Here is a 24,647-nt window from a genome sequence, read left to right as displayed (position 1 = left end):
AGTGTCTACACAGAGGATCACTATATACAAAGGCAAGTATATCGTACACACGTACTTGCATGCAAGGAAAGGCGCGTACATGTCAAAAAGCTAAGTTTTGGGTCCATGGTATTTGGTCCTTGGTATTGCATCCGAAGTGTTGAACCCAGGTATTGGGTCCCTAGTATTGGTTTTAAATGGTTTTGGACCATGGTATTGAGTAAGACCTAGGACTATAAAAGGAGAAGAAGATTATTAGGCAAAGGCATTCAGAAAGTCTTGAATATCTAATGAAGTATGAGATCTAGTATGCAAGTTATGGGTTCATAATGCTTTGCTAAGGAGGAATCTCAGTGACTGATGAAGAATAAGATCTAAGGATAGATTGGGATCTAATGGCTTGGAATGAATCATCTCTATACTGTTTGATCACGCTTATTCTAGATCTGTATACTGACGCATGTAATGTTCTGTAAATATTATGATCTGGGTATAACTCAAGTTTTGGAATAGCTGCAAATCATGAATGAATATTTACAGATGTATACGCTGGTTGACTATGATAAAAGCGCATACATACGCTGGTTAGATACATCTAAGTAGCGTATACCATATGAACTATGATGTTTGAAGTTACAAGTGGTTCTGGTTGTTGATGAGTTTTGATGACTGCTTACTGGTGTCAGTATTCTGCATATTCAGTTTGGTTGATTATGTTTAGCTTCAGTGTTGATGGACGAGATCTATAATGGATCAGGATCATAATGACTTATCTTTATGTGATCTAATGGACTAGATCTGGTTACTAACATATGTATTATCCTTGTATATGTAATGATTTGGGTTTGTCTAGAGTCAGGAAGTGCAGTGAAGTTTTAAGTAAGTAATTAATGACATATACGTTGGTTCGCTTTGGTTAAGTTACATATACACACTGGTTTGGCTCTTTCAAGTAGCGTATGCACTCTGATTCATGATCTTTGATGATACAATTAGATTTGAACATTGTTGCAGAGTTCTGTGTTCTCCTCTGTGTTCTAGTGATTGTAGTTTATTCACAGGGTTTCAGTGATTCAGTATTGGGTGATTCAGAGATTGATGATGCTAGTGTTGATTGATTGTGTGCTTCAATGATATTGATGGGTCTAGTATGAAAATTGGATGAAACGTGGCCTTCAGATTATGATGTCGTGTTCCATGAGTATCCAGTCTAAAAATTTATGAAATGTGGTACCTGGAGGAAGAAAGAGAAGTTTGTAGCCTTTTGTAGGTCAACACCTACGTACTAGTACATCAGCTAGTGCAAGAGCTAAGAGGGTGGTAGCTCCCTTCCAGTAGTAGCTGGAAAACGAGTGAAGGTTGGAGCATTCAGTAGGCCGGCACCTAAGTACTAATAAAAGGATCGACTAGTACAAGAGCTAAGGGGGTTGCAACTCCCTTCCAGGAGAAGCTAGAGAATGAGAGAAGGTTGTAGCCTTCTGCAAGTAGAAGCCTGTGTACTGGTATAACACTGCACCATTACATAAATATTGTAAAAAGAAGTTTCTTATTAAAAGAAGATAGTGACGACTTGCAGCAGGTGGTTTTCACCCACATTGGGTTTCCACCTTACATCATGGCATTCATGTGTGCTTCTTGTGTATGATGATCTATTCTGTTTTACTGCACCTGTTTACTGTTCATATGGTTAATAAAAGTTCTGATGCACTAACTAAAGATCAACATTTAATGGATTAATTGAATCATAGGTTTACTAGATATACGCTAGTTTCATTAGACACAGTTGCGTGTACACGTAGGTTCCCTTCACCGAAGTAGCGTATATGAATCTGAGTATGAAAATGAAAAAGTGTTTGATTTGATAATATTGATTCACCCCCCCCCGGCTCTCAGTATTATTTCCAACATGGGATACTTACCTATGGTCTCGATGCCATCCTGCATTTTTTCGAGGATCAGAGATGTTGCATTGTTCATTTGCTACATGGTCATTCTTCTTCTTCCTCTGCTGCCTACTGATGGTTTATTGGCTTTTGCAGGTGTCTATGACTGAAGATCTGATGTTTTTGTTATTGTGTAGCTCCTGGATCATCCTAGTGAAGACTTTGTAGTTGATGATTGATATTCTGTGGGATAGGGTGATGGTAATGGTTGAGGTGATTGGTTAGATAATGTCTAGTATGAATTTTTGGGACCTAACCAATCTACCATTCAGGGGATCCTATAGAAAACACAATCTTTACCTGAATTGAAGCAATGAAGTGAAAAACAATGGAATTGATGGAGGGATGCATGGTAAGGAGTGGACGAGATGAATATATGTGAGTCAGGATTCCCTTCGAATCTTCTCTTTGCTCCTTGATTGTCTTTCTCACCCACCTGCAAATAAAAATTATGTCTTTTTTCTTTTCTTTTTTTCTTTTATTATTATATTTTTTGAAAAACACCTAGGCTACCTCAGAGAGGTTTTCACCCTTGATATCTACCCTACGTGCCTCAAGGAAGGTTTTCACCCAGGGATCTTCTTACTCGTTTTCATTTTTTATCATCCTTGGGCTGCCTCACGAGCTTTTCAACCCAAGGATGGGACTCAGGCGCCTCATGGAGGTTTTCACTTGAATCCTTATTCTTTTTTTTCTCTTTTTTAGTGCCCTGATGAGGGAGGAGCTAGAACTTGCTCCACCATCATCACTGTCTTATTGATATTGTCAATGAACTCTTGTTTTGATAAAGGCCTCTTGTACGTTTTCAATTGGTGTCCATTAACAAGCAATGGAATGGCTTCTTCATCTATAGTTCTAATTCGCACTAAACCATTATCATGGCATCTTTCCACCACATAAGGTCTGATCCATCTTGTCCTTAGCTTGCCCTTGAAGTCTTTATACCTAGAATCATATAACAATGCCCAGTATCCCTCTTGAAATTGCTTCTCCTTAATATGTTTGTCATGCTATATATTCCTCTGAAGATGAACTCTCTTTGTATGTAGGAGGGCCTACATTCTGAATTCATCCAAGCCATTCAAATGGAACAATCTTACCTTCTATGCATGACTGAGATCCAAATCTAGTTGGGGTACCATCCTCAATGTGTTATATTCAAACTCAATGGACAAAAAAGCCTTTTTCCCATAGACTAGATCATAGGATGTAAATCCATTGGTAGTCTTCCATGTTGTATTATAGGCCCAGGTGGCCTCAACTAGTCTCTCTACCCAATCCTTCCTGTTGCTGCTCACTACCTCGGTTAAGATGTTCTCTAGTGCCCTGTTGGTCACCTCCACTTGCCCATTAGCTTGTGGATGATAAGGAGTAGAGTTCCTATGCTTGATTTTGTGATGGCTGAGTAGTTCTTCAATCATGTTGGAGGTACACTGGCTGCCTTGGTCTGTGACTAGCTCTCTAGGGTACCCAAATTTGTAGAATATATTCTCCCTTAGGAACTCAGCCACCTTCTCTTCTGTTGTTGCCTTAATTACCTTAGTTTCAACCCACTTAGTCAAATAATTAGTGCACACAATAATGTACTGCTTTTGATTTAAAGGAGGGTTGATAGGACCAATGAAGTCCATGCCCCACTTGTCAAATGGCTTGAAAGTCACTTGAGGTTGTAGGGGCATTTCATCTCTTGCAGTAGGATTTCCCATCCTCTGGCACCAATTACACTGACTAATGTGCTTTCTCACATCCTGATGAAGAGTAGGCCAATAAAATCATGCTTGTAACACTTTGAATGTTGTCCTCTTTGCTGCAAAGTGACCTACACAAGGCCCATCATGACAGGTCATAAGGATGTCGAAAACTTACTCTTCCCCTACACACCTTCTGAAGATTTGATCTAGTCCAAGTTTGAAAATATTACCCCCAATCCAGGTGAAGGGGGCGCTCTTCCTGACTATCTTGCTCTTTTATTTGGAGGGAAAGTTTGGTGGGAACTGTGTTGATACCAAATAGTTTGCTATATCAGCAAACCATGGGGAGAGAACTGAAATAGAAAAAAAAAATCTCATCTCGTAACTGGTCATCCACCATTCCTTCTTCACCTGCAGGAAGATTCATCCTAGATAAAAATTCTGCAACAACATTTTCCTTACCAGGCTTATCAACAATAGTTATATCAAACTACTGTAATAAAAGAAACCATCTTATAATTCTAGCATTCACATTTGATTTGTTCATTAAATATTTGATTGTAGCATGATCAGTATGAAAAAATGTTTGATAGCTTGTAATGTAATGCCTAAATTTGTTTAATGAAGGCACAACAACCAGGAGTTCCTTTTCATTCACAGTATAGTTTAGCTCAGCCTTTGACATGTTTTTACTGATAAAATAGATGGCATAGGGCAATTTCTCCTTGTTATGAAACCAGCGCAAGAAAAGATAGAAAAGATAGATCAACGCCTTAGAATTCAGCCTCTTCGAGGGGGCAACCTCCTTTACATTACATAAATGAACAATTCTTGGATGATTCAAATGACAAAACCTCCGTTCTATATATAGGAGTCTAAGGAGTCATAATATAATCCAGCCGACCTAACAATAATAATATAAAGCCACAAAAATAACAATAGAGGGATTCTATGGGCACATTAATAACAATATGGGGGCAATGGGGGCACAACAATATAAATAAGGGGTATAACTATAATAGTAATGGGGTAATCACTAGTATTATAGGGACCCAACATGCCCCTCTCCTTCAAAAAAGTGTTGTCCTCAACGCTTGAGTAGTTCTGGATATTTCTGCATAAAATTCTCATCCTCCCATGTGGAATCTTCAGCGGATAAGTTCTTCCACTTGATAAGGTACTATGAAATTGATCGATTTCGTAGCTGTCGAGTTCTTGTTTCTATAACTGCTTCCGGTTCCAATATAATTTTTCCTTCCTCGTCAAGTTCTGGCATTTTGTTTGAACTGGGAGCTTGTCGCCTATAACCTTCTTTAAGCATGAAACATGGAAAACTAGGTGCAATCGAGAAGCTGCAGGAAGCTCCAATTTGTATGCCATAGTACCAATATTTTGCAACACCTTGTACGGACCATAATACTTTGGTGATAATTTATTATCCTTCTTAGCTTGCTTGAGGGACATTTGCTTATATGGTTGTAGCCTTAGGAATACCCAATCACCTACATCAAAACTTCTTTCATTGCGATGTTGATCTGCCTGTTGTTTCATTCTATTCTGTGCCAACACGAGGTTATCCTTTAAGAGTTGGAGGACTTGTTGTTGATGTTCGATGTGATGTTCCACTGCTTGAACCTTAGAATTTTCTCTTAAATATGATGTGATGGATGGTGGTTGATACCCATAAAGTTCCATAAATGGGGTCATTTTTGTTGCTGTATGAAAGGAAGTGTTATACCACCATTCAGCCAGAGGCAACCATTTGACCCATTGTGTTTGTTTATCAGATACAAAGCAACGAAGATATCCTTCCAAACATTTGTTTACTATCTCAGTTTGCCCATCAGATTGAGGATGATAAGATGAGCTATGAGCTAACTGAGTACCAAGACGAGAAAATAATTCTGTCCAAAAATTTCCAGTGAAAATGGGATCTCTGTCACTTACAATAATATTTGGGTTTCCATGTAGTTTTTGAATTGTTTCCATAAATGCAGTAGAAACTGTACTGGCTCTAAATGGATGTGATAATGCACAAAAGTGTGCATACTTGGTAAGTCTGTCAACTACCACCATGATGACACTCTTTCCCTCAGACTTGGGTAAACCTGTGATAAAATCCATTGATACCTCCTCCCAACGTTGGCTTGGAATGGATAAAGGTTGTAATAGACCCGGTGTCTTAATTGTTTCAACTTTATTTTGTTGGCAAACCAAACATTCTGCCACAAACTTTTGAATATCTGATTTAAGGCCATCCCAAAAAAATTCCTTCTTAACCCTGTGGTAAGTTTTTAAAAATCCTGAGTGCCCTCCTAAGGGAGAAGTGTGCAATTCCATAAGAATCTTTTGTTTTAGCTGGGAATTCTTACAGAGGTATAAGCGATCTTTGTACCATAACGAATCATTTTTCCAGCTAAATGTATCAGACGTACTGGAATCTTGTTGTAGCTTTCGAATAAGTGCCCACACTTCTTCGTCATTCTTCCATTCCTCCCTTGCTTCATTTATCCAATCTGGTTGGATGATAGAAATAGCGCACAACAATGCTTCCACATCCTCATCCTTTCTTGAGAGTTCATCTGCCACCACATTTTGCTTCCCTTTTTTGTAGATGATTTCAAAGTCATAACCCAACATCTTTGTGACCCACTTTTGTTGCTCTTCAGAGGATAATCTTTGTTCTAAAAAGTATTTAAGGCTATCATGATCCGTTTTTACCTTGAAGTGTCTTCCCATTAGGTAGGGTCTCCATTTCTTAAGTGCATGGAGTATTGCCAACATTTCCTTCTCATAAATAGCTTTTCTTAGAAACTTTCCCTTGATTGGACGACTTTCAAAAGTAATGGGTCTTTCATCTTGCATTAGAACATCACCAATTCCATTTCCTGAAGCATCACATTCCACAATAAAGGTTTTTGTGAAGTCCGGTGTAGCTAAGACCGGTGCTTGGCACATTGCCTCTTTAAGATGTTCAAAGGCCTTTGTTGCTTCCGGAGTCCATGAAAATGCATCTTTCTTCAATAATGTCGTTAGAGGTGCTGCTATTCTCCCATAATTCTTAAGAAACTTGCAATAATACCTTGTCAACCCAAGAAATCCGCGCAAATGCTTTATGGATGTGGGGATTTTCCATTCCTTAATGGCTTTAATTTTGCTAGGGTCTACCTTAACTCCTTCATGAGATACAATATGACCCAAATATTCCACCTCCTGGACTCCAAAAAAACATTTGGATCTTTTGGCATATAATTGTTTCTCCTCCAATAGTTGTAGCACCCTGTCAACATGTTCAACATGATCCTTCCAAGACTTGTTGTAGATAAGTATATCATCAAAAAATACTAACACAAATTTTCTAAGGAATGGTTTGAAAATTGAATTCATCAAACCTTGAAATGTTGAAGGTGCATTGGTAAGGCCAAAAGGCATGACCAAAAATTCATAATGACCCTCATGAGTTCTAAATGCCGTTTTCAGAATGTCTTCAATCTTCATTCTGATTTGATGATATCCTGAACGAAGATCCAACTTGGTGAAGTAAATTGATCCATGCAATTCATCCAGTAATTCATCAATGACAGGAATGGGGAACTTATCTTTAATAGTGAGCTTGTTGAGCTCCCTATAATCCGGACACATGTGCCATGATCCATCCTTCTTGTGCACCAATACTACTGGAGCAGAGAAAGAACTTTGACTCGGTTGAATTATACCAGCCTCTAGCATTTCTGCAACCATACGTTCAATTTCACTTTTTTGGACATAGGGATATCTGTACAGCCTGATGTTTGGAGGAACACTTCCTGGAATCAGATGAATAGCATGATCATGATCACGCATAGGTGGGAGACCTTCGGGAGTCTCAAATACCTTGGAATGATTGTCCAGGACTTTTTGGAGATCTGGAGAAATAGATGATTCTAATGTGGAAACATCTAGCGAACATAATTGTGCAATTACACCCCTTTGCTCCTTTTTTAGAAGCTTTGTCATACCATTAGAGCTGATTATCTTTCCTGGTTTCCCTGCAATACCCCTTAATTCAACTTCCTTTCCTTCCGTAGAAAATTTGATGAAAAGTTCTTGAAAATTAAAAGCTATTGTACCCAAGGATTGTAGCCATTGGACTCCTAGTACAACATCAGCACCTCCCATTGGAATGGAAAGCATTGGGCTAGTCAATACATATTCTCCCATGGATAGCTTGATATTATGGCACTTTCCAGAGCAATTTATTGTTCCTCCATTTGCAATCATCACTTGACACTCTGGTGCTGGATATAGGAAGTAATTCAATTCTTTTGCTACCCTACAATGAATAAAATTGTGGGTGCTTCCTTAATCAATCAACACTATTACCTTTTTCTTCTTGATTTGTCCTTCTATCTTGATGGTTTGAGGAGTGGTAATTCCCGCCAATGCATTACAAGATATGGTCGGATTTATTTGTTCTTCATCTAGGCTTTGTTCCTGGAGCATATCCTGTTCTTTTGACCTTTCTTGCTCCTTTTCTTCTTCCTCTTCACAATCTATGTAGAATAATTTCTTCTCAGCACACTTATGACCTTTAGTGTATTTGCTATCACAACTATAACAAAGCCCTTTTGCTCTTTTTTCTTCCAATTGTTGTGGTGTCAACCTTATAGGTTGTGGAAGACTAGGGGCAACTGCACTTCCGTCTTTATAGTTGTGAGTGGTATGCTTCCTGGTTGCCATAATTTTGCTTTCCATTTTTCTTGCTAACCTGAATGCCTTCTCTAATGAATTAGATTCCCAAAGTCGAACATCATGTTGGATATTATCCTTTAAAGACCCTATGAATAGATCAACCCTATGCTCCTCTGGAATATCTTTTACCCTTATGTTCAATTTTTGGAACTCCTCAATGTGCTCCATTATTGAACCCTTTTGTTTGAGACTTATCAATTGGCTAAAAAAAGTGTTGCTTTTTGTATCCTCATAATGTGCTATCAATTATTCCGTAAAAATTGCCCAAGTGATAAATTGTTTACGAGAGCAAAGCCATTGATACCATACAAACTGATTTGGTTCCAAATATAAAGTTGCCATACGTACCTTTTGTGTGTTTTTCACATTATTGAGATCGAAGAACTGCTCCATCTGTAATATCCATGTGGCGGGATCCTTGCCATCAAACTTCCTCATATCAATTTTTGGAATATGGTGGGTCTTCAATCCAACATTAGAGTCTAAGGAATCATGATTAACATTTCTTTTGTTCACATCATGAGTTTCCTTTACAACCTTTTCACCATTAGTAAGTATTTCTTGTAGAAAATTTGTCAAATCTATCTTCAAATCTACCATGTATGTCTTCAAATCTGTCCTTAAATCTGCCTTCAGATCATCCATCTTAGCTTCCATGCCCTTTATCTTATATTCCACGCCATTTATCTTAGCATTTGTTAGCTTTTGCGAGCGTGACATTTGTTGCACTTGTTCTTGTAATTTTGATATATCATGTAGCATTTCTTCCTCTTCTTCATGAGTCATGCTAGAGCTTTCAGGTTCCTTACTAGGTGTTTGCATTTTCTTTCCTCGGGGCATCAGTTACCGATAATAATGCTTTACTATGCCCTTTGAATTCCTTCAAACCAAGCTTATGCAAAAATTTAAAAAAAAAACTCCACACCTTTTTTTTACTTTGTAGAATCCTGATATTGAATCTGATGTATCTCTGTAATTTCGAATCATCCAGTTCTAAAATTGTGACCTGTAGTAGCCTTCTATGTCCTCCTTCCAATGCCACTAGTCTGATCCAAATTGGATTCTCCAAGAAAGAGTTATGCACAATATTCGGCAGTGACCTGATTATAGACTAGTTCAGTAGAGAGAACTTGTATGAAGTGCCACATGTCACTGTTTCAACCTTTGACTCTGAAAATAATATAAAACAAAACTACAGTTCGTCCTCTTTCTGTACCTTCTTACGAAATTTCAATCCGATGCTCAGAAAGAAAGTTATGACGATTTTCCCTAGGTCACCTGTTTTGAGTGTAATTCAAGAATCTGCAAAAAGACCAACTTCCTCAGATCATATCTCCGAAAATATTGCGCGAAAAGCTCTGAAATTGAGACCCAAGGTTCAACGCGATTTCTTCTCAAATGGGTTTTTTTGCGACTTCTAAAACATCACAGAAAAAAAGTTATAGCGAAAATGCCACGATGACCTGTTTGGAGCAGCGAAACCCTAGAATCCAAAGCTCTAATACCAAATGTTATGAAACCAGCTCAAGAAAAGATAGAAAAGATAGATCAACGCCTTAGAATTCAGCCTCTTCGAGGGGGCAACCTCCTTTACATTACATAAATGAACAATTCTTGGATGATTCAAATGACAAAACCTCCTTTCTATATATAGGAGTTTAAGGAGTCACAATATAATCCAGCCGACCTAACAATAATAATATAAAACCACAAAAATAACAATAGAGGGATTCTATGGGCACATTAATAACAATATGGGGGCAATGGGGGTACAACAATATAAATAAGGGGTATAACTACAATAGTAATGGGGTAATCACTAGTATTATAGGGACCCAACACTCCTCTTTCTGACCTAAGGCTCCTCCTATGGCATGAAAAGGGAGGGCCCAGTTTGGGCCTTTAAGGATTGGTGCATTAGTTAACTTACCCTTTAGAATGTGTAAGGCCTCTTGATAGCTCTTTGACCATATAAACTCAAAATCTTTGGCCAACAACCCAAACAAAGGAGAGGCCAACTTGCTGAAGTCCTTTATGAACCTTCGGTAGTATCCAGTTAACCCTAAGAAACTCCTGACATCTATCTGCTTTTGTGGAGGTGGGACCCTTTGTATGATTGCTATTTTGTTTGGGTCCACCTGCAATCCTTGCTGAGATATTGAATGACCTAGCACGGTCCCTTCAGTCATTAAGAATTCACATTTTTCTGGACTGAGAGACAGATTCATTTCAATGCATTTGTGTAATACTTTGCCTAGGTTAGTCAGGGATTCTTTGAAATCATAGCCATAAGGTATAAAATCATCCATATAGATTTCCACAGCATCATGTACTAATTCAACAAAAATACTCAATACTGCTCTCTGGAAAGTGGCAAGAGCATTGCATAGGCCAAAAGGAAGGACCTTATAGGCAAAAGTACCCCAAGGAAAGGTGAATGTGGTCTTATCCTAGTCTTCTGGGAAGATTTGGATTTGGTTGTACCCACTAAATCCATCTAGGAAGGAAAGAAACTTCTTCCCTGCCAGACCATCTAGCACTTGGTCAATGAAGGGTAGGGGAAAATGTTCCTTCTTTGTGGCTTTGTTCAACTCCCTATAATCAACACAAATCCTCCACTTACCATTTTTCTTTGGAACTAACACTAAAGGAGAGACCCACTCACTATCTGAGATAGGGTAAATGAATCATGCATCTAGCAGTTTTTGCAGTTCTTCTTTGACTATGTCTTTAAGAGCTGAATTCATCCTCCTTTGTGGTTTCCTGACTAGCTTGCAACCTTCTTTGATGTATATGTGGTGAGTACACACTGAGGGGTGTACTCCTTCATTTCTTTATAACTCAAAGCAAAGGCTTCTAGGTTTTCCCTCAACATGTTGAATAGATTTCCCTCTTCTAAAGCAGGAAGAGATGGAATAATTTTCAAAGTTTTCTCTAGGCCAAATTCTATGGTTTTGACATGGAGTGGGTTATAATTGGCCAAGCATAAGTCAATTAGATGATTGTTTTGGGTTTCCCTTACCTCTTCTTCTAATGGTAATGAACTAGGAGTTGGACTTTGGAGCATGTGTTCAATTAAGTCATCCTCATCTTGCTACCCTCCTCCTATGGTTGCTTCCAAAGCATAAAGTTGGGCAAAATAAACCTCATCTTCTTCCTCCTCCTCCAACCATAAAGGTAAATCATGCTCTAGGGTAGGTTGAGCAGAAGGGCATAGGACTAACTGTTTGGGCATATGCCCATTCTTAATGGTCATATTCCCAGCTTTGCAGCTAATGTAAGCATCAGCTGTGTCCAACCATGGCCTCCCAAGGATGAGAGGGTAACCAGTAAGCTTAGCCTTCGGCTGGAGAACTAGGAAATCTGCAGGGTACTCCCAGGAGTCAATGGAGACCATCACATCCTCCACAATTCCCTCAGGGGTGACTATGGAATGGTCTGCAAGTTGCAAAATTGTTGTGGTCTTCCTCATTGACCCTTGGAGGTTGAGCTTGAGCATGGTGTCCTTGGTCATCACATTAATTGCAGCCCCAAGATCAATCAAAGTGTGTGGGACAATGGTGCCATTAATGTGCACATCTACTATAGGGCTTCCAAGGTCCAAATATTTTTGACATATTACCTACCCCAAAATTAAGTCAGACAACTGCCCAATGGAATTAATGGTAGGGGCATCTCTTTTTCTTCTTCCTGGATGCTTGAAGCACTTCTCCTTAATCAACTTATTGTAAATGGGAACATCCTTGATTGCCTGGAGAAGGGGTATCTTAACACATAGATTTTTCAATTCTCCCAGAAGTTTAGTTTCTTCTAGGATAGGCTACAGTGGTTGGGCTAATCTCTCAGGAAAGGGTGGATTTAATTTAAGGTTGCTTCCCTCTCTTTCATCCTCAACCTCCCTATGTGGAGAGGGAGGTTGGCTATCAGGTAGAATTCTCCCAGATCTTAGGTTAATCTCCTAGATTTCTACATCATAAGCTGGGTATGATGTCTCTCCACTGCATACTTATTGAGCCTACCTATTGTTTGGGTTCGGATTTGGCTGGGCAAGCATATGGGGTTGTTTGGGTGGAGAAAAGTGCAAGAGTTGTGGTTAGGTAGGTGGTGGAGGCAATAGGGTTGAAACATTTTTGAATTGGGGCCTCCACCCTTGGAGTGTGGTATTCCAATGATGTCATTGATGAACATAAGGTTGAAATGATTGGCTGGCTAGCTAGGAATGATATTGAGATGCATAAGACCAAAGAGGGGGTGTATACCATGAAGGATGAGTAGGGGGTCCCCAAGAAGGTATAGCCATGGTTTGGTTGGGGTTGTAATATGCATGCGATGACCCTTGCATACCCTGCTAGTATGGTCTAGGCCCAAGAGGTCTCCATTGGTTGATGTAGCAAAGCTACTCAGTGACCCCTTCAACTCCTTGATATACAACTTCCAGTCCAGGTAAAGAATGGCACTTGTCTGTGGAGTGGTTTTATTCATAGACTGAGCAAATCTTAATACAGTTCAATGGGTATTCGTTCCTAGGATGCCTCCTAGTGCATATAGGACATAACATGGCCAAGGCTCTCTCTGCTTCCTCTTGCTTCCTTTTGATGTTTATGGTGTCCAATTTCAAGGCAAGGGTTTGCAACATGTCACTTTTGAAATATTCCAGCATATTTCCAATTTCACCTTTGATGGATGAGTTGGAGGATGATGTACTGGCCATAGGTTGACTACCCCTACCCTTTTTCATGGCTGCCCTAGAATGGTTTCTAAAGACAATCTTTATATCCTCATAGGTTAATTGGTAGATATCTCCTCCTTCTAAAATGTGTAAGGAATCCAAAAGATCTCCCCTTAATCCTCTAAGCAAGACCAACTTTAGTGACTCAGGGTCAAGTGTGCACCTCGCCCTTTTGTAACTGAGCTGGGATCTTTCTTCGTAGTCTTCTAAGGATTCATCCCAGCCTATGGTCATCCTGAAAATCTCTTCTTTAGTATCCTTTGACCTACACTAGTCCCTATATTTTTTGTTAAAAACCTGTTGCATTTGAGCCCAAGTTGTGATGCTATCTCCAGGTAAACCCATGAACCAACGCAATGTTGCATCCATGAGGGTAGATGGAAACAATTTTAACTTTTTCTTATCATCTGTATAGTCATAGGTTCAACATATAACAACAAACTCAAATAGGAAAGTGTCAAGGTCCTCTGTGACCTGGCCATGGAAATGAGGTAGAGTAGAGGGGCTTACATTATTCATCTTAGTGTCCCCATCGGTCTCCCTGATGGGGAAGGTACTCTCAATTCTCTCTCTATCTCCTCTGTCATTTCAGTTTTCAGCCATTGGTTTAGTAGGAATGGGTTCTTCCTCTTCTTCTTCCCTTGTAGGTTCTTCTAATATGTAAGGTTTCTCACCTAAAGGTTCCTCCAAATCATAGTCACCGAAGAAGAGAGAAGGTTGATTGTTGGATGCAGTGGGGGTATTTGACAAGAATTTCCCTGAATTTTCCCTATTCCTATGAGGCATGAAAGTAAATGTGTTTGGGTTGTTTTTGTAAGATTTTTTTTTAAGTTGGAAATTACTCCGCATTTTTTTTTTAAGTTGGGAATTACTCCGCATAAAGGAAATTGTTGATTGAATGAAAAACCACTAACAAGAAAAAATACTTGCTGAATTGAAATTCTACTTGTAGAATGAAAAGGAAAGCAGATAATGACAAATGAATGAAAGGAAGCTACTAACAAAGAAACTACTTTCTGAATTAAAATTCTACTTGCAGAATGGAAAGGAAATCAGATATTGACAACTGAAAGAAAGGAAGAAACTAGATTAATTTTGCAAAAATAAACTAATGGAAGAAAATTGGTGACTAGAACTAGAAGAAAGCAGTAATCGCATTCTACTCAAACACCTCCCCAACAATGGCACCAAAATGTGATGAACCTAGGTATTTCAACAAGAATGTTGCAACTCCTAGAGCTACCAACTTTACTTATCAACCCGAGGTTTGTAAAAACTTGGAGGTGACAGTGCTATACGCACAGGTAAAAGTGAAGGTCCTACCTCTTGTCACTGTTCATCTGGCAAGAGACCCTAGGGCTTCCAATCCATACTTCTATAGGGTGAGAAGGAGCTTGATTCTTTGATGGAAGAAGATAAAATCTATTCTAAGAGAGAGCTACTCTACTGCAGTAATGAAGAAAACAACATGTAATGCTAACTCACACCATAACCTAATTAACCAATTAAACAGTTATGCTAAGCAGAATTGCTAAATCAATCACTAACCTAATGTTGCTATCTAAGTTGCAGAGATAAAGAGCATTAAAATATACTAAGGTGTAAGCAAAGAAACTAAATTAAGTCTATTTCCAAGCGGAAGAGTAGTCGGAGATCGAAATTGGTGAAAGGAGGACGTAAGGACACAGTAGTGCATAGGGACCGTTGGATCAATCAATTAACAGAAGATGGACGGTGGAGATCTTATTGTGGGGGCTTAAGCAAATAGATGGATGAACAGGGTTAAAGAACAGGATGAATGGCAGAGATCTTATCATGGGCGATTTAGTGAATAGGTGAACGAACATGGTAACGAAGCAGATGAACAACAAAGATCTTATTGTGAGGAATTAAGTGAATGGATGGACGAAGAGCGTAAATAAGCAGATGAATGGCGAAGATATTATCACGAGGAATTAAGTGAATGGATGGACAAACATGGTAATAAAGCAAATGAACGACGGAGATCGTATCGCAAGAATAAGACATGTGGAAATGATGGAGTGGGTTTCAAAGGTGGTAAGCAGTTTCTTGTGTGCCCACAAGGTTGTAAGTTGTATTTCTGAATTTCACGCGATTAGCCAAACTAAGCGACACGTAGCAGAAGAAAACCACTTTTCTCGTGTGAACTCGGGTGGATAATGGTCGTGCAAGAATCCACGCGAGATTGCGTCATAGCCGTTGGATCAGGCTAGACAAATCAACAGTGCAGATTGGCCAAGCCAATTGGCGATCGGGTGACGTGATAGCTGTTGGATCAGGCGAGGTAGATCGATGGTGGGGATTTAAAGCATATAAAGTAGTTGGAAGACTTCACATGAGGTGGCAGTTGGATAAACTAATGAATTAGACAGTGATTGGGTGGATTTTTTGTGGATTGGACGGTGAGGAAATGATGCATGAAGAACGTGTTGAAGGAGGTTTCAAATGAAAATGACAAAAAAACCAGTGAGGGTGAACAAGTAACTGCATCAAACAACAAACTCCACAGCTCATGCGAGAACCAGAAACCTATGTTTTTGGGGTTGCTGAAGGGTCTCTTCCTCAAGTCATGGTCCTAAAGGGAGGAGGTGAGGTCGAGACACCTGTGGACAATCTTTTGTTGATCTTTTCCTCCTAGCTAACCTGTGAACTGAAATAAGGCACAAATGGAAGTAAACGAAAGCACAACCAATCTACTCTACACTATTGTAAGCAGAATGAAACTACTTAAGAAAATGAACAGTTAAACCATAAATCTACCCTATACTATTGTAATGAAAGTGAAACTACTTAAGCAAATTAATAGAAAACCATGAAGCTACTTAAGCAAATGAAATGAAAACCAAGAAGCTACTTAAGCAAGTGAACAAAACCAGAAATCTATGCTAACATACATGTACAGTAAAGAGGGGCTTTAGCTGCTTGGGTTTGGCCCTAACCCAAGAGCTTCAGCCCTCTGAGTTAACTCAGAGCTCATTCAAAACGAAACTCATTCTCATTATCAAAACCATGGATTACATAACAAACTGTCACAAATCTTGAGGCTTAGAGATAAATCAGAGTTTTACAATAAAAATCTAAATCCTATTGAGGTCCTAAGCCTCTCTATTTATACATCTAAAGTCTCCAACGAATTCCTTCCAATTAGGTAGGCTTGGCTCCCTACTCAAGATAAACTGGTTTCTGTCATTTTCACTTCCTCGACTATCTTCTAGTCCTTAAAGTGATGGCTATTTGCACTCCAAACTGATGGAGGAATATTCGAATGGAGGGGTAGTAAATGAGGATTATTTACCTCCTATAATTCCTCTCCCTTGTCCAATTCGAGTTTTTATCATGGTCTTTGCCATAGTTCCTTGCTTTCATCCTTTATTCCTACATTTTCCCTTGCTTTTATCCTTTATTCCTACATTGCATGCACATTAGACCACAAAGAAAAATATCCAACTCTAACTCATCTCATAAACAAAATATAATCAAAAGTATGCAATAAGTTGTGAGAATAGTTGGTTTGACTAAGCTAGGAGGTGAATTAAGGCCAATTAAGGCCCATATAATTACCCAATGATGAGGCTAGGAGATGTTTAAGAAATCCATGTATGTTGGGATGTACCTAAGTAGGCCACTATATTACATTAGAAGCAAGTGCTACTCAGATTCTCTGATACTCAACTCTGAGCCCAAGATATGGAAAACTTTGGTGTATTCTGACACTTTCAGTCATTCTTGTGTCACAAAATGGTCGATCTCATGTAGTAGCCTTTATAGTACCCCATAGGGTAGAATTCTTTCTTGAGGGGATTCACAAATTGTTCCAAAGTGGGTTATTTCATAAATTCAGTCAATTCATCCATTATGTTTCCCTTCATGTAACCTTTCCATAAAGATTTCACATGGGAAGGGGTTTAAGGAGTGCGAAATTGATATTTTCAACATCAAAATTATTTTGGATAGAGAAATAATCATTGAGCATGCTCAATCATTTCACTAGGGAATCCATGTTTATCTGGCCTTCAAATAAGGGGTTATCAAAGTTAACTTGCACCTTTAAGTGTGTCAGAACTTTGAAATTGCTTCTTGTTTAAGATTCCTTTGTCACTACCAATAGTCATCGAAAGATCTGGAAAAAAATCCCCATCATCTTATTCCTCTGTCACATGAGTGCTTCCTCAAGAAACAACTTGATAGGATCTTCTACTTTTTCACATGTCTTTTATTTTTCCATGGGAGGTCACTTGTGTTGGTGAGAGTGATTATCCTCATTTGAAAATAGCATGAGGTTCAACTCTCTATACCTTGACCTCATCAAGGATATGTGATAGAAAATGTGGAGAATATTTCTTTGATACCACTAATCTAGACACCTTGAGGAATGAGACAAAATATTGATAGTAGACTATGTTACAAAAGGGTAGAAAATAATGTAAAGCAAACATCAATAATAGAATACAATAGAAGTGTATATAATAATGTGTAGCAAATAATAATATGAAAAGAATTGAATTCTTTTTATTAAATGGTAACATTATCATAAGACTACATCATGAGAAAAATACATAGATTTTACAAAGGCGAATGCCCGTATTTATATTATCATGAAGTGTCTTTTTACTTAGAACTCACACACTTGCATTATTTGTTTTATTACTAAATATCGTGTGCTAAGACCATTGGTGATTAATATGGGTGGATAACATGGGTAAATACCATTGTGAATGCCATAGGTGAATACTATAGAGAATAATTAGGGCAAGTGCCATGGGTGAATTTGTCGAAACTATGAGCTTGTAACATGTGAATGGAAAAATCACATATGTGCTGCTTTCTATTGTTCAAGTAAATATCAATGCCCAAATTGCGAACAATTGCGAACATCAATCTAACCCTAGATCTCGGTATGCCCAGGAGAGACGGATCCGAGCCGATGAAGAGCTCTGCTACTGCATCCAAACCCTAACCAGCCGCCGCCCTGTTTTTTCGTCCTGCTACAGCCGCCGACTCCTTGCTGGTCGTTAGCAATGGATATGGCGGGAGGAGGGGAGAGCTCTGCTCCCCCTCCAAAACATTCTGCGCGCTCTGACGCTACCAGGCACACTCAGAATACGCCCCCTTCTGACGCCGATCCAGAAACAGGACAAGGTGCAAATCAGAAAGAGGAAGCAAGGACCCATACGGCCCCTACAGAAGAAGCAGAAGATGACAAAGAGACGCCTGCTAAAGCCAAAACGAATCAGCATAAAGTTACATCAGCCACCTGCATCCCAAAAGCAGCTGAACCCATCAAAGTGGACCTGCCCAGCCAGCGCATCAATGGTGAAATCCAGTACATGCAAGACCATGCACTCATCGGAAAATTTTTAGGCTTCTGGCCAACGAAAAGGGCCTTACAAGGCTGGATAGCCTCCAAGTGGAAACCCAAAGGTCAAATAACTCTGCAACTAGGACCAAAGGGCTTCTTCACTGCTATATTCCACTGTGTGGAGGACAGAGTGAGAATATTCGAAGGAGGGCCGTACTTCTTCAATTCTTCAGGCCTCTATCTCACTGAATGGAAGCCCAGATTCAATCCTGACAAGGAGGACTTCAGCTGGGCGCCAGTCTGGATCAGGATGTACTCCCTCCCTGCAGAATACTGGAAAGAAGAAACACTTGCAGACATAGGCAACAAACTGGGCACCTTTATCAGAGTGGCAGCTGAGACAAAGACTCGCAAGTACACCTCTTATGCCAGGATTTGCGTCCTGATGCACCTCACCAACGCTCTCGCGGATACGGTAAAGCTCTATCATGATGATTATGAATGGACTCAATCTTTAGATTATGAACACATTCCCTTTCGTTGTCGTAAGTGTCATGAGCACGGTCACCTCTTCCGCGACTGCCCCTTAAATGTACAGTCCAAAGCAGCTGCTGCTGGCTCTGAAATGGACTCAGAAGGTTTCATCAAAATACCTAACCGCCGCAGGCATGCCAAAAAGAGCCAGCCAGCCATTGAAAACACTCCCAAAGTGGACCACCAGAAAATATTGGCCAACCCAGTTCTGATCCCCCTCACATTCCCTCCCCGCCCTCTCCACCTCACTCTCGCCCAGATCCCATGCAAGTATCTGTCCCTGATCCACTGAAACCCACACCCAGTCCCACTATGGAGAAAGGCAAATCCATATCAAATTTCAGTCCCTCCTCATTCTCCAAAGAACACTCCCCAGAGGCTAGCCAGCAGCAGGACACCGATATGGAAACCGATGTCTCTCTTGCTCTCAGGCTTCAGCACGAAGAGGATGAGGAAGCTCTAGATGACAACATTGATATGGTAGAAGATCAAGCGGAGGTCACTATAGATGGATTAGACATCTTCACACTTGAAACGGCATGCAAACAAAAAGAATATAACTCCATTCAACCCTGGCAGATCGACAAGCTAGAAGGAGTTCTAGCCAAGGCGCAGCATAACAAAAGCCTGGGTATCCAGGGAGGTAGCCCATGGGATGGAAAAAAGCTTCTCAAAGACCTCAAGAAAAGAGGACGAAAGACAGAACTCCAGCGCACAATAGCATTGGGTGAAATACTTATGGAATCGGGGCGATTCCCTAAGTTGACTAAATTCTACAAACCCAAACAATAGTTTACATGAAGCTAATATCATGGAATGTGAGAGGATTCAACAGTCCCTCAAAACACAGAATGATCAAACACCTGATTCAGCAAGAAAAACCAACCATAGTTTTTATGCAAGAAACCAAAAGCACCACGGATGCTATTGAACGAATCCGAGGCAAAGTCTGGGCAGGAAGTAGAGCCATCTCTGTTGATGCTTCTGGAGCCTCAGGAGGCTTAGCCATCTTTTGGAACCCTCAGATAGTCACATTATACGACTTTCACGCTACACTTCATTTCATTCAAGCCTCATTCCATCTCATTGGCACTGGCATACATGGCCACCTCACAAATGTCTATTTCCCTCAATTAGTTCAGCAAAAGATAGAACTCCTGGAAACGATTGCTCATCTCAATGAAAGCAGACAATTCCCACTATGGATTGGGGGTGGCGACTTCAACATAATAACTTCACTGACGGAGAAACAGGGAGGCCGAATCGGGCTCGACAGCGACAGCGAAAGCCTCAAAGAATTCATTCGAACCAACCATCTCATGGACATCCCCACCTCTAATGGAATTTTCACTTGGACAAACAAGCGACGAGGCATACAACACATAGCCTCCCGCCTTGACAGATTCTTCCTCTCTGACAATGCAATCCATCTTGGAGGGGATTTTCATGCTTCCATTCTTCCTCAAGGAGGGTCGGATCACTGGCCAATTCTGCTACAATGGACCAGACCAGGCAATCAATGCAACAGACCCTTCAGATTCGAGGCATTCTGGTTCACAAATGCCACTTTCAAAAAGGTTGTCCACGATGCATGGGCAGCCTACATTCCGCCGCAGGGTGCCAAAATGTATCAATTTCAGCAAAAGTTAAAGAATCTGAAACATGTCCTCAAAATATGGAATCACACAAGTTTTGGCAACATTCAGGAGAAGCGCTTACAACTAGAACAGCAAATGAGTAAACTCCAACAAACCCTCATCCTCCAAGGCAGAACAGAAGAACAAGCACAACAAGAACAGGAATTATGGAACCAAATCGAGGAGCGCAGGAAGCAAGAAGAAATACTCTGGCGGCAAAAATCAAGAATCAACTGGCTCAAAGAAGGGGAGAAGAACACAAAATTCTTCCATAAGACCACCATTCAACGGCGAATGCATAATAACATAGCATTCATCAACAACCAACAAGGTGAAAGAATTGAAAAGCATGAGGATATGGAAAAGGAATTCACAGGGTATTTTAAGGAAATATTAACAGAGCCCATTGAAAATAGAGAAGTAGCCATCCGCACCATCACACAGCACATTCCAAGCATAATTACTGAGGATCATAACAACAGATTACTTCAGCCCACCACCATGCAAGAAGTCGAAGAAGCCATGGCTCAACTCAAGGATGGAAAAGCGCCAGGTCCTGACGGTTTCACGGCTAACTTTTTCCATGAATTCTGGGACCTCATCAAGCAGGAAGTCTGGAATCTGGTTGAAGAATCCAGAAGCATGCATTGGATTCTTCCGTCCCTCAATACAACTTTTCTAGCTCTGGTTCCTAAAGGCGAAGAACCCAACAGGCCGGAGAACTTCAGACCCATCGCTCTCTGCAATGTGATATACAAGCTCATCTCAAAGGTCATTGCAAATCGGCTTAAGCCTCTCCTCCCCCTACTTATATCTCAGGAGCAGACGGGCTATGTGGAAGGACGGCAAATTATGGATGGAATCATTCTTTCCAATGAGGTCATACATTCTCTAAAGATCCTCAAGAAACCAGGTATGATTTTAAAACTCGACCTCTCCAAAGCATTTGATAAGCTTAGTTGGAATTTTATCCAAAAAATGCTTCTAGCCTTTGGATTTAATGCCACATGGACCAGGTGGATCATGAACCTTATCACCTCCCCTAGCTTCTCAGTCCTACTGAATGGATCCCCCTCTCCTCCTTTTCGGCCCTCTCGTGGCATAAGACAAGGGGATCCTCTCTCCCCTTTTCTTTTTGTTTTAATGGCTGAGGGGCTTAGTAGACTACTCAAAGCAGCCACAGCCTCTCGCAAGCTTAAGGGCATCTCCATTCATGGCCTCAATCCGCAGACCCATCAACAATTCGTGGATGACACCATGTTATTTGGCCACCCATCCTCAAAAGAAGCTTCCATGTTTAAATCGCTCCTCTCCCTCTACTCTGAAGCATCCGGCACCTCCATTAACGCCTCCAAATCGCAGCTCTTCTTTTTCAATACCCCCCCCTCCACTCAAAGAAACATAGCAAGAATCCTGGGATTCACCATCTCTCATCTGCCATCCAAATATCTTGGCGCGCCTCTCTCGGCCTCTGCTATTAAAAATACCTCATGGCAATCCCTCCTTGATAAGCTGGAATCAAAACACTCTTCGTGGACCTTTCGTGCTCTCAATATGGCTGGCAGATTGGTCCTTATCAAGTCTGTCCTTCAAGCTATGCCGCTGTATCTCTTCTCCACTCTGGCAGCTCCAAAATGGGTCCTAAAAGCTATTCGCAACCTTCAACGAAATTTCCTCTGGGGCTCCTCGGGCAGAAACCGCAAATGGGCCCTCGTGAACTGGAAAGATGTATGTAAACCCAAAACAGAGGGAGGCCTTGGGCTTCGAGATCCTCTACAAAGCAACAATACTATGGGAGCCCGCATGTGGTGGAATTGGCTCTCCAAGCCTCACACACCTTGGGCTCGCTTATGGCAAGCAAAATACGCAATGGGAAGTCAATGGCAAGAACTAATCAGAATCAATCCCAGTGCCAAAGGCTCTCCAATCTGGAATGCGGCGAAGATACACAGCAGCTTCATACAGGACCATAGCTTTTGGGAAATACACTCAGGAACGTCAGCCAGGTTCTGGGAGGATTCGTGGCAGCAACTCCCCAAGCTGACTAATCTATTCCAGATGCCACTCTGGCAATCGTATATGCATCACGAAAACCTCATTCACGTGCATCAATTCTGGCAGCAAATGCCCCATCAAGAATACCGAACTTGGAGATCTGCTAACAGCTGGCAAAGAGACTGGGCAGGGGAAACATTCTCAGACTTGGACCAGGAACTTGTGCAACGGAAAATACGCCACTCTGATCAGCAGGACAAGCTCAGATGGGGTCACAGGCACAAGGGCACTTTTACCACGCAAGAGGCGCATCAGCTGCGCTACTCTAATATCCAAGAGATTCAAGACCAAATCTGGGCACGAGTCTGGCTTCCTGGGCTCTGGCCCAAAATCTCAACATTCCTTTGGCTGCTCAGTAAGAGGCGTATACTTACTTGGGATAACCTGCTAAAGAGAGGATTCGTCGGGCCCTCTAGATGCCCGAACTGTAACCTCCACACTGAAACAATCGGCCATTTAATGGAGTCCTGCCCACTAGCAAAGCAACTTTGGGAGCGGGTGGAGCACTGCAACAAAAGAGCAGCTCCACGGAGCGAAGATGTGACGGACAATATAAGGAACTGGGCCAAGAATCCGTTTCGATGCCAAATACTCAACTCCTTATGGGATCTCACTCCGGGTTTCATGTACTGGCTGCTCTGGAAAGAGCGTAACTCACGCATCTTCAACAGCTCCTCCAGATCAATAGATGCCCTATGGCTCATCTATAAAAGAAATGTCCAGGAAACCCTAGCTATTCGAACCTGGTATGACACTGATATGCCAGAAACACAACAAGAAAAGGAAATCTTTAAAGCATGGAATCTTGACCTTTCAGCCTTTGTAAAGGTCACCACGCGTCCCCCCCGTGGCCCCACCTCTCCATCCTCTTGGTCCCCTCCGGCTCTCAACTCTTTCAAGCTCAACTTTGATGGGGCGGCAAAGGGTAATCCTGGTCCGTCAGGCTATGGAGGAATCATCAGAAGTCACACAGGCAAACCCGTGCACATATACTATGGCTCTCTAGGCAAAGATACCAATAATGTTGCAGAAATGGAAGGACTTTGGCATGGGATTTTCTTCGCAGAGCAACTTCACTTCCTCCCTCTGGAGGTTGAAGGCGATTCCCTCATCCTAATCAAGGCAGCCAAGAAAATCCAAGCAGGAAGAGCAGCAGACAAGGTAGCGACCAGCTGGAGACTCTTGAGTAGGTTGGAAGCCTTGGAAACAAAGCTTACAAATCCACATAGCCTCACCTTTCAGCATGTGCGAAGAACAGCAAATAAGGTAGCCGATAGACTGGCTAACCAAGGAGTTTCCCAGACTTCAACTTACTTCTCAGGACCCCTGGACACAGTTGAAGATGAACAACTCAAAAAAGAATGCATCACCCTGGTGCAACAAGATCTCTCTCCCCCGGATGCGGGTGGTCGCTAGACACTTGGCGTATAAGGCTCGTCCAAAGGGCAGGTGTCCGCTCGGACGAGCCACGCATGACGGGAGGACACACCATCAATTCACCAACCTGTAGCATTTAAGGAAGGGAGTAAAGGGAGTTGACAGAGGCGTCCTGTCGACATTCAAGGCGAGTCTTGAGAAGCGCAACATGGCGCTTCATAACCGCATTCTCTCGGACATTCTTCCGCCATTCCTTTCTGCAACTGTTATGTTCTTGCCGGAGGTGACGGAGGTTCTGAACTTCGACTGTCATTCTTGCCCAGAATGTGAATGTGGGTGTGTTGCTGCTGAAGAGTGGGGCAATTGGCAAGCTCACAAGCAAGCCAATTGCGCCTCTGAGAATTTGGCAGCGCCTATCTATCCGCGTCTATCGTTAGATCCTGTTCTGGCTTCGTTAGAAGGTGTGGAGGCACAGAGTCTCAGCTCTTATCCGCGTCTATCGTTAGCTCCTGTTCTGGCTTCGTTAGAAGGTGTGGAGGCACAGAGTCTCAGCTCTCATTCAAGCTTTGAGAAAGAGGGTCAAGGCTCTGCGGCCACAGCTTTTGGCAATTGGGAAACAAAGACCTGGTCTGGCAGTATTTCTGTGCCAAC

The sequence above is a fragment of the Pinus tabuliformis genome, chromosome 6 (genome assembly GCF_031772625.1).
Source record: "Pinus tabuliformis cultivar Carrire ecotype Pingquan chromosome 6, CPIR1, whole genome shotgun sequence".
NCBI lineage: Eukaryota > Viridiplantae > Streptophyta > Pinopsida > Pinales > Pinaceae > Pinus > Pinus tabuliformis.
Note: the sequence above shows the minus strand (reverse complement) of the source record.